The sequence below is a fragment of the Hyperolius riggenbachi genome, chromosome 4 (genome assembly GCF_040937935.1).
Source record: "Hyperolius riggenbachi isolate aHypRig1 chromosome 4, aHypRig1.pri, whole genome shotgun sequence".
In the NCBI taxonomy this organism is placed as follows: Eukaryota; Metazoa; Chordata; class Amphibia; order Anura; family Hyperoliidae; genus Hyperolius; species Hyperolius riggenbachi.
The window spans coordinates 32,821,446-32,831,943 of record NC_090649.1 but is presented as its reverse complement, the minus strand read 5'-3'; the positions used below and the strand labels follow the sequence as shown (position 1 = coordinate 32,831,943).

Here is a 10,498-nt window from a genome sequence, read left to right as displayed (position 1 = left end):
ATATTATTTAAGATTAAAAAATAAAAGCAAACTATCTGCTCCACCAGTTCATAGATCCTCAGCAACTGACTACTGCCTCCTTACACCCAGCCAGCCTGGGTAGGGCCCCCCTTTATTGGGAACACTATACTAATACTGGGTAGGACCTCCCTTTATAGGGAACACTATACTAATACTGGGTAGGACCTCCCTTTATTGTGAACACTATACTAATATTGGGTAGGGCCTCCCTTTATTAGGAACCCTATACTAATACTGGGTAGGGCCTCCCTTTATTGGGAACACTATACTTATACTGGGCAGGGTCTCCCTTTATTAGGAACACTATACTAATACTGGGTAGGGCCTCCCTTTATTAGGAACACTATACTAATACTGGGTAGGGCCTCCCTTTATTAGGAACACTATAGTTATACTGAGTAGGGCCTCCCTTTATTGGGAACACTATACTAATACTGGGTAGGGCCTCCCTTTATTAGGAACACTATACTAATACTGGGTAGGGCCTCCCTTTATAGGGAACACTATACTAATACTGGGTAGAGCCTCCCTTTATTGGGAACACTATACTTATACTGGGTAGGGCCTCCCTTTATTGGGAACACTATACTAATACTGGGTAGGGCCTCCCTTTATTGGGAACACTATACTTATACTGGGTAGGGCTTCCCTTTATTGGGAACACTATACTTATACTGGGTAGGGCCTCCCTTTATTGGGAACACTATACTTATACTGGGTAGGGCCTCCCTTTATTAGGAACACTATACTAATACTGGGTAGGGCCTCCCTTTATTGGGAACACTATACTTATACTGGGCAGGGTCTCCCTTTATTAGGAACACTATAGTTATACTGAGTAGGGCCTCCCTTTATAGGGAACACTATACTAATACTTGGTAGGGCTTCCCTTTATTGGGAACACTATACTTATACTGGGTAGGGCCTCCCTTTATTGGGAACACTATACTAATACTGGGTAGGGCCTCCCTTTATAGGGAACACTATACTAATACTTGGTAGGGCTTCCCTTTATTGGGAACACTATACTTATACTGGGTAGGGCCTCCCTTTATTGGGAACACTATACTAATACTGGGTAGGGCCTCCCTTTATTAGGAACACTATACTAATACTGGGCAGGGCCTCCCTTTATTGGGAACACTATACTTATACTGGGCAGGGCCTCCCTTTATTAGGAACCCTATACTAATACTGGGTAGGGCCTCCCTTTATTAGGAACACTATACTAATACTGGGTAGGGCCTCCCTTTATTGGGAACACTATACTTATACTGGGCAGGGCCTCCCTTTATTAGGAACACTATACTAATACTGGGTAGGGCCTCCCTTTATTAGGAACACTATACTAATACTGGGTAGGGCCTCCCTTTATTGGGAACACTATACTTATACTGGGCAGGGCCTCCCTTTATTAGGAACCCTATACTAATACTGGGTAGGGCCTCCCTTTATTAGGAACACTATACTAATACTGGGTAGGGCCTCCCTTTATTGGGAACACTATACTTATACTGGGCAGGGTCTCCCTTTATTAGGAACACTATACTAATACTGGGTAGGGCCTCCCTTTATAGGGAACACTATACTAATACTTGGTAGGGCTTCCCTTTATTGGGAACACTATACTTATACTGGGTAGGGCCTCCCTTTATTGGGAACACTATACTTATACTGGGTAGGGCCTCCCTTTATTAGGAACACTATACTAATACTGGGTAGGGCCTCCCTTTATTGGGAACACTATACTTATACTGGGTAGGGCCTCCCTTTATTGGGAACACTATACTTATACTGGGTAGGGCCTCCCTTTATTAGGAACACTATACTAATACTGGGTAGGGCCTCCCTTTATTAGGAACACTACTAATACTGGGTAGGGCCTCCCTTTATTAGGAACACTATACTAATACTGGGTCGGGCCTCCCTTTATTAGGAACACTATACTTATACTGGGTAGGGCCTCCCTTTATTGGGAACACTATACTAATACTGAGCAGGGTCTCCCTTTATTAGGAACACTATACTAATACTGGGTAGGGCCTCTCTTTATTAGGAACACTACTAACACTGGGTAGGGGCTCCCTTTATTAGGAACACTATAGTTATACTGGGTAGGGCCTCCCTTTATTGGGAACACTATACTAATACTGGGTAGAGCCTCCCTTTATTAGGAACACTATACTTATACTGGGTAGAGCCTCCCTTTATTGGGAACACTATACTAATACTGGGTAGAGCCTCTCTTTATTAGGAACACTATACTTATACTGGGTAGGGCCTCCCTTTATTGGGAACACTATACTAATACTGGGTAGGGCCTCTCTTTATAAGGAACACTACTAATACTGGGTAGGGCCTCCCTTTATTAGGAACACTATAGTTATACTGGGTAGGGCCTCCCTTTATTGGGAACACTATACTAATACTGGGTAGAGCCTCCCTTTATTAGGAACACTATACTTATACTGGGTAGGGCCTCCCTTTATTGGGAACACTATACTAATACTGGGCAGGGTCTCCCTTTATTAGGAACACTATACTAATACTGGGTAGGACCTCCCTTTATTAGGAACACTATACTAATACTGGGTAGGGCCTCCCTTTACTGGGAACACTATACTAATACTGGGTAGGGCCTCCCTTTATTAGGAACACTATACTAATACTGGGTAGGGCCTCCCTTTATTAGGAACACTATACTTATACTGGGTAGAGCCTCCCTTTATTAGGAACACTATACTTATACTGGGTAGGGCCTCCCTTTATTGGGAACACTATACTAATACTGGGCAGGGTCTCCCTTTATTAGGAACACTATACTAATACTGGGCAGGGTCTCCCTTTATTAGGAACACTATACTAATACTGGGTAGGGCCTCCCTTTATTAGGAACACTATACTAATACTGGGTAGGGCCTCCCTTTACTGGAAACACTATACCAATACTGGGTAGGGCCTCCCTTTATTAGGGACACTATACACTAAACTATTCTAAGTATTTTCTTGCTTGCTCTGGATTTTACCCCTTGAGCACCAGAGCAACTTTCACCTTTCAGCGCTCCTTCCATTCATTCGCCTATAACTTTATCACTACTTATCACAATGAAATGAACTATATATTGTTTTTTTTCACCACCAATTAGGCTTTCTTTGGGTGGTACATTATGCCAAGAATTATTTTATTCTAAATGTTTTTTTAACGGGAAAATAAGGAAAAAAATGGAAAAAAATACTATTTTTCAGTTTACGGCCATTATAGTTTTTAAATAATGCATGCTACCGCAATTAAAATCCACATCATTTATTCGCACATATGTCCCAGTTATTACACCGTTTAAATTTTGTCCCTATCACAATGTATGGCGCCAATATTTTATTTGGAAATAAAGGTGTATTTTTTCCGTTTTGCGTCCATCACTATTTACAAGTCCCATGATTTTAAAAATAACAGTAATGTACCCTCTTGACATACATATTACAAAAGTTTACTCGCTAAGATAGCTATTTATGTATTTTTTTTATTGTCTATTTGTTTTTTTTATTATGAAAAAAAATTGATTACCTTGGGGAGAGTGTGGGAGGGCAATAGTTAATTTTAAATAAAAAAAAAATGCTTGTAATGTAAAAAAAAAGAAAAAAGGTGTATTGATGTCATTTTACTATTTGGCCACAAGATGGCCTCAGTCATGTTTTTTAATGCATCCTGTAAGCGTACATAGCATGCTTACAGGAAGTGCACTGTGAATGGGAAACTTTTTTTTCACAATGATCACGTGGCTTCTCATAGAAGCCGCAGATCATTGCTTCAGGGACATAGATCAATGAATGCACATTCATTGATCTCCGGGCGAGCGGGTGGCGACATGAATAAACACAGGAGCGAGCAGGAGCGCGGACAGCGGCGGTAGCAGTGGGGGTACGTGTATCTACGCTCCTGGCGGGGACGTGAAGTTTAAGGCTTCTTGCACACAGGGACGTTACAGGCGCACGTTAGTGCAGCCTGCAACGCTCCGCCAACGCACAGCACTGTAACACAAGTGGGCTGTTCACACTGCCCACGTTGCGTTACATTGTAACGCAGCAAAGTGCTGCATGCTGTGCGTTCTATGCGGCCAAGCCGCGTTAGACTGTTTGCACATGCTCAGTCATGTTGGGGAGGAGCGGAGAGCGGCCGGGCACATGGCTAATTAATACTCACTGCACTCAGTGACGTGCAGTGTTTACTTCCTGGAGCGGCCGCTCCGTGCGGCGATTGGCCGGGCGGGACCACGTGATGCCGCATGCGTCCAAGAGTACGCATCACGGCATCACGGACGCCAGAGTGAGCTGCACAACGTGGCTCACTCCGACGTCCACACCAGAGAGCACCAGGCGTTGCGTTAGGGGCACGTTATGTGCCCTATAACGTCCCCTAAACACAACATCCTGGTGTGTAACTAGCCTAAAGAGGCTTAGATTTACTGTACCCGGGTGGGGGTCTGGTTAAGGGCATTTTATTGACAAGTTTGAAAAGATCACCTGGGAAAACTCAGGAGAAAAAGTTAATTGCATATCGGCGCAGGTCCCACATGCAATTCATTTTTAGATGATATTTTCACACCTTGTCATAAACTAAATAATAATAACTGATAACGGGCAGTTTGCCCAATCCAAGTGGAGGATCAACCTGCACAACTATCGTGCAGGTTGGCCATGTGTGTACTAGTAGTATTAACGACTTTGTTGTTTTTGAATGCGGACTTGTTGCTGCGGCACACAGTATTTATATATTTGAATGAGTTGGTTGTTTAGTTGATCAGCACGTGTGTGCGTACTTGTCGTGTAAATAACAAGTTGTGCGGCTGATCAAGTTGTTCAGTTGGTTGTGCAGTAAGCTGCACGTGTGTATGAGCCTTAAGAACAGGGCCGGGCAGAGGCGAGAGAGGCTCCAGCCTCAGGGCACAGTGTAGGAGGGGCGCACAACTCACTCAGCTACCATTCCCCTATTGTGTATGAAGCAGAAAGAAATAAGAAAAGGGGATACATAGCAGTGACAGCAAGCCAGATAACTAGAGATTAAGGTGTTGGGAGTATTGGGGGCCCTGGGGCACCTCTTACTCTAATAGCAATCAGTGTGTGACAGCTGGGGTGGGAGGGATGGAGGGGCGCACTTTGGTGTCTCAGCTTTGGGTGCTGCAGGACCTTGTCCCGGCTCTGCTTAAGAATGCCGATGCAAATGGAAGTACAATTTTCACTAACATTAGATCATAAAAAGCCCTGATATACATTCATGGCCATTTTATAACTAAAGTGGTATTTCCATTTGAAAGTGAGGACCCCCCCCCCTGCCGCCTTCTTTTTGTCAGATGTGTTATATACACCCGACCAGTTCTTCCTCATAAATCTGGGACAGGAGACGGCAACCTTCAAGGACAGCTGCGTAATTAAAGAATTGCGGGTTTGGATGGAAGATTCAAAGTAAATAAAATATATATTGTGAGAGCCCTCAGTGTCTCTGAATACAGATGTGTGTCCTTGATTTCACTTCCTTATCCTTTCCTGGTTCCAAGAGACCTTTCTGAACCATCAACAAACATGTTCATAGTGGGATTGTTGTCTACTTTTCTTTTGTAGAAAATGTATGTGAGGCAGAGGATCAGCAAGACAGCCAGGTAGTGTACATTGTTGTGGTGACTAGATAATACTGATTAAAGGATACCCGAAGTGACATGTGACATGATGAGATAGACATGTGTATGTACAGTGCCAAGCACACAAATAACTATGCAGTGTTCCTTTTTTTTCTTTCTCTGCCTGAAAGAGTTAAATATCAGGTATGTAAGTGGCTGTCTCAGTCCTGACTCAGACAGGAAGTGACTATAGTGTGACCCTTACTGATAAGAAATTCCACTTTTTATTTCTTTCTTGCTCTCAGAAGCCATTTTCTGCTAGGAAAGTGTTTTATAGTTGGAATTTCTTATCAGTGAAGGTCATACTGTAGTCACTTCCTGTCTGAGTCAGGACTGAGTCAACCACTTACATACCAGATATTTAACTCTTTCAGACAGAGAAAGAAAAAAAGGAACACTGCATAGTTATTTGTGTGCTAGGCACTGTACATACACATGTCTATCTCATCATGTCACTTTGGGTATCCTTTAAGGGTCGGTGCACATTTGTTTAAAAAACGTATCCGTGGCTCAGTTTTTTTTGGCCCGGACCAAAACCGGAGCCACGGATACCAATGTTAAAAATAGCGGCCGTCTTCACACACTTTAAAAAAATGGATCCGCGGGGTCCGGTTTGAAAAACTGAACAGAGAGTCTGGATTTGCTGGGACTTCACGGGCCCCGGATACATGGAGGGGTAATGAAAGGCAATATAAAAACGGATGTCCCTCTTCACAGGCAGCTGTGCACACAAAAATAGAGGGAGTCCCGGATTGCCTTGCCTGGATCGTGTAGCAGCCAGGAAGAAGGGCAGCGGGCACAGAGGGCTCCCCCTCCAGCTAGTTTCGTTAAAATCAGTCAGCTTGTGGCGAGCAAAGAACTCTGTACTTCAGTGGGCGGCATTGCAGGAAGTCACGCCATGAGCGGTGGAACAAGGAAGGAAGTGAGTGAGTTCCCCGCTCGCCGCAAGCTGATTGATGATTTCAACAAAACTAGTTGGAGGGGGAGCGCAGAAGTGGGGACCCAGGTAAGGGAGGGGGGGGGTCCAACCCCCCTCCCCGATGCTGTGCCCGCTGCCCCAATACCTGGCTGCTACCCCCCTCCAGCTTGCCCCTCACCCCACACTCACCCACGGCCAACGGACACAGACACATTTTTTAAAAACGTAAATGGACTGGAAGTGTGCTGCTAAATGGCAGCGCAGATCTGTTTGTGATCCGTTTGCGTTCCAGTTTTTGAAAACCAGACCGCGGATTGCGTTCTGCAACCGCACCTAGGGGTTGATTCACTAAACCGTGATAACTCAAATATCACACCTTATCAAAGTTAACACGCCTCATTAGAGTAGCGTAGCAAGCGCTACAAACCCGCAGGGGCTCAGGACAGGATGAGTACCATTGTCAATTAGCAGGCATAAGTTCGTAGCACTCGCTATGCTATTCTGATAAGGCATGTTACATTTGATAAGGTGTGATATCTTTGATAAGGTGTGATATTTGAATTATCACGGTTTAGTGAATCAAGCCCATAGTGTGGACAGACCCTAAGGGCTGGAACCCACAAGAGCGTTTTTTTGAGCATTTTGGCAGCGCTGCGATACGCTAGCGCTTTGCCAAAACGCTCATCTGATGTTAATGGATGGGGCAACTTCCACAGGAGCGTTTGCGTTTCCAAGAAACGCAAACGCAGGACATGCAGCATTTTGGGAGCGCTAGCGCTTCAATGTAAAGTATTGAAACGCTAGCAGAAACGCTCAGAACTGAGCGGTTCTGCTAGCGTTTTGCGGTTCAGCACACTGTAACAAATTGAAAAATAATTCACAGGACCAATCAGGAAAAAACCGCAAAACGCAAACCGCAACGAAAAAAAAAAAATGTTGCAAAACGCGCACGAAAACCCGCATGAAACCGCTTGCAAACTGCTCATACAAAACGCTACCGCTTGCGATTAGCGATAGCGGTTTGCAGTGGGTTCCAGGCCTAAAGGAGAACTGTAGTGAGAGGTATATGGAGGCTGCCATATTTATTTCTTTTTAAGCAATACGAGTTGCCTGGCAGCCCTGCTGATCCTCTGCCTCTAATGCTTTTAGCCATAGCCCCTGAACAAGCATGCAGCAGATCGGACGTTTCTGACATTGTCAGATCTGACAAGATTAGACGCATGCTTGTTTCAGGTGTGTGATTCAGACACTACTGCAGCCAAATAGATCAGCAGGGCTGCCAGGCAACTAGTATTGTTTAAGCGGAAATTCATATGGCAGCCTCCATATTCTTCTCACTTCAGGTGCCCTTTAAGGGTTCTGCTTCTGACACAGGAGACCAGGGTTGAATCTCGGCTCTGCCTGTTCAGTTAGCCAGCAACTATTCAGTAAGGAGACCTCAGGCAAGACTCCCTAACTGCTACTGCCTATAGCACACACCCTAGTGGCTGCAGCTTTGGTGCTTTGAGTCCGCCAGGAGAAAAGTGAGATATAAGTTCAGTGTTTTGTCTAAAAGGAAATAAATTTGGTCTCCCTTTAACTGCAAGCTTTAACAGACAACTGAAGCGAGGAGAATATGCAGGCTGCGATATTTATTTCCTTTTAACCTCTTGATGACTGCGGTGTTAAACCCCCCTAGTGACCAGGCTAATTTCTGCTTTATTGGCCACTGCAGCTTTAAGGCCAAGCTGCAGGGCCGTACAACATAGCACACAAGTGATTCCTCCCCCCTTTTCTCCCCACCAACAGAGCTCTCTGTTGGTGGGGTCTGATTGCCCCCCTGTGTTTGTTTGTTTATTTTTTTTAATAAATATTTATTTGGTTTTTTTCTGTAATATTTTTATTTATTTATTTATTTTTTTCAAAATCCCCTCCCTCCCCCCAGCCGGCCAATCACGGCGATCAGCTGTCATAGGTTTCTGCCTATGAGAGCCGATCGCTCTCTTGTCCCCCAGGGGGACAGCCGTATCACACGGCTGTCCCCAGTGCAGCGCTGTTGCTGATCGCAGCGCTGTACATGTAAATACACGGCGGTTTCGCCGTGTAACAGTCTTCCGAGCGGTCTTCCGAGCGGCGACTGCATGACGCGGTCGGCAAGGGGTTAAACAATGTCAGTTGCCTGGCAGCCCTGCTGATCTATTTGGCTGCAGTAGTGTCTGAATCACACCAGAAACAAGCATGCAGCTAATCTTTTCAGATCTGACAATAATGTCAGAAACACCTGATCTGCTGCATGCTTGTTCAGGGGCGATGGCTAAAAGTATTAGAGGCTGAGGATCAGCAGGCCTGCCAGGGAACTGGTATTGTTTAAAAGGAAATAAATATGGCAGCCTTCATATAACTCTCACTACAGTTATCCTTTAATCGCCTGCATAAACTAGCACTGAGACCAGCGGTGATACTAGTGTGGCTGGAAGTAGTGAGGAGGTTATTGTCTGCCTGCTGGAGGAGTGCAGCCTGCGTGACTGACTCTCCCCTGCTCTCCCCACAGAGCACACACAGCCCAGCACAGCGTGTGTACTCTGCAAACACCGGCCACTCGCCTACTGCAGACCTCTCATTTCCATACAGTGTGCGGACTGCCTCTGCATGCCCTGCCATCCGGGGAATACGCAAATCACAGGAACGCATAGGAACAGATGGACAGCCAGACACAGAGCCCATCTTCCCTCAGAAACAGCAAAGCCCTATATCAACCCACCCCTCCCATCTAGAGTGTCAGCTCATGAGGCCAAGCCCCAGCTCCTGCTGTTGTTTCTATCTTTGATGTAAACATTCTTCAAATGTGTGTATATATATATATATAATATTTTATACTTTATATGTGTATGTAAGTTTTATTGTTATTATGTATATATATAGCACTGACATCTTCTGCAGCACATTACAGAGTACATAGTCATGTCACTAACTGCCCCCAGAGGAGCTCACAATCTAATCCTACCATAATCATAGTCTAATGTCCTACCATATTATTATTATGTATTTATATAGCACTGACATCTTCTGCAGCACATTGCAGAGTACATAGTCATGTCACTGACTGTCCTCAGAGGAGCTCACAATCTAATCCTACCATAGTCATAGTGTAATGTCCTACCATATAATTATTATGTATTTATATAGCACTGACATCTTTTGCAGCACATTATAGAGTACATAGTCATGTCACTGACTGTCTTTAGAGGAGCTCACAATCTAATCCTACCATAGTCATAATGTAATGTCCCACCATATTATTATTATGTATTTATATAGCACTGACATCTTTTGCAGCACATTACAGAGTACATAGTCATGTCACTGACTGTCCTCAGAGGAGCTCACAATCTAATCCTACCATAGTCATAGTGTAATGTCCTACCATATTATTATTATGTATTTATATAGCACTGACATCCTCTGCAGCACATTACAGAGTACATAGTCATGTCACTGACTGTCCTCAGGGGGGGCTCACAATCTAATCCCTACCATAGTCATAGTCTAATGTCCTACCATATTATTATTATGTATTTATATAGCACTGACATCTTCTGCAGCACATTGCAGAGTACATAGTCATGTCACTGACTGTCCTCAGAGGAGCTCACAATCTAATCCTACCATAATCATAGTCTAATGTCCTACCATATTATTATTATGTATTTATATAGCACTGACATCTTCTGCAGCACTGTACAGAGTACATAGTCATGTCACTGACTGTCCTCAGAGGAGCTCACAATCTAATCCCACCATAGTCATAGTCTAATGTCCTACCATATTATTATTATGTATTTATATAGCACTGACATCTTCTGCAGCACATTACAGAGTACATAGTCATGTCACTGGCTGTCCTCAG

The 10,498-nt window shown here is 44.3% G+C and overlaps 1 protein-coding gene across 4 annotated transcripts in view; it reads left to right on the top strand.

Annotated features, from left to right (window-relative positions):
* The window catches only part of LOC137571152 (adhesion G-protein coupled receptor F1-like), a 106,104-nt gene that overhangs the window by 6,769 nt on the left and 88,837 nt on the right, over positions 1–10,498 (top strand). The gene's annotated exons all lie outside the window — the stretch shown is intronic.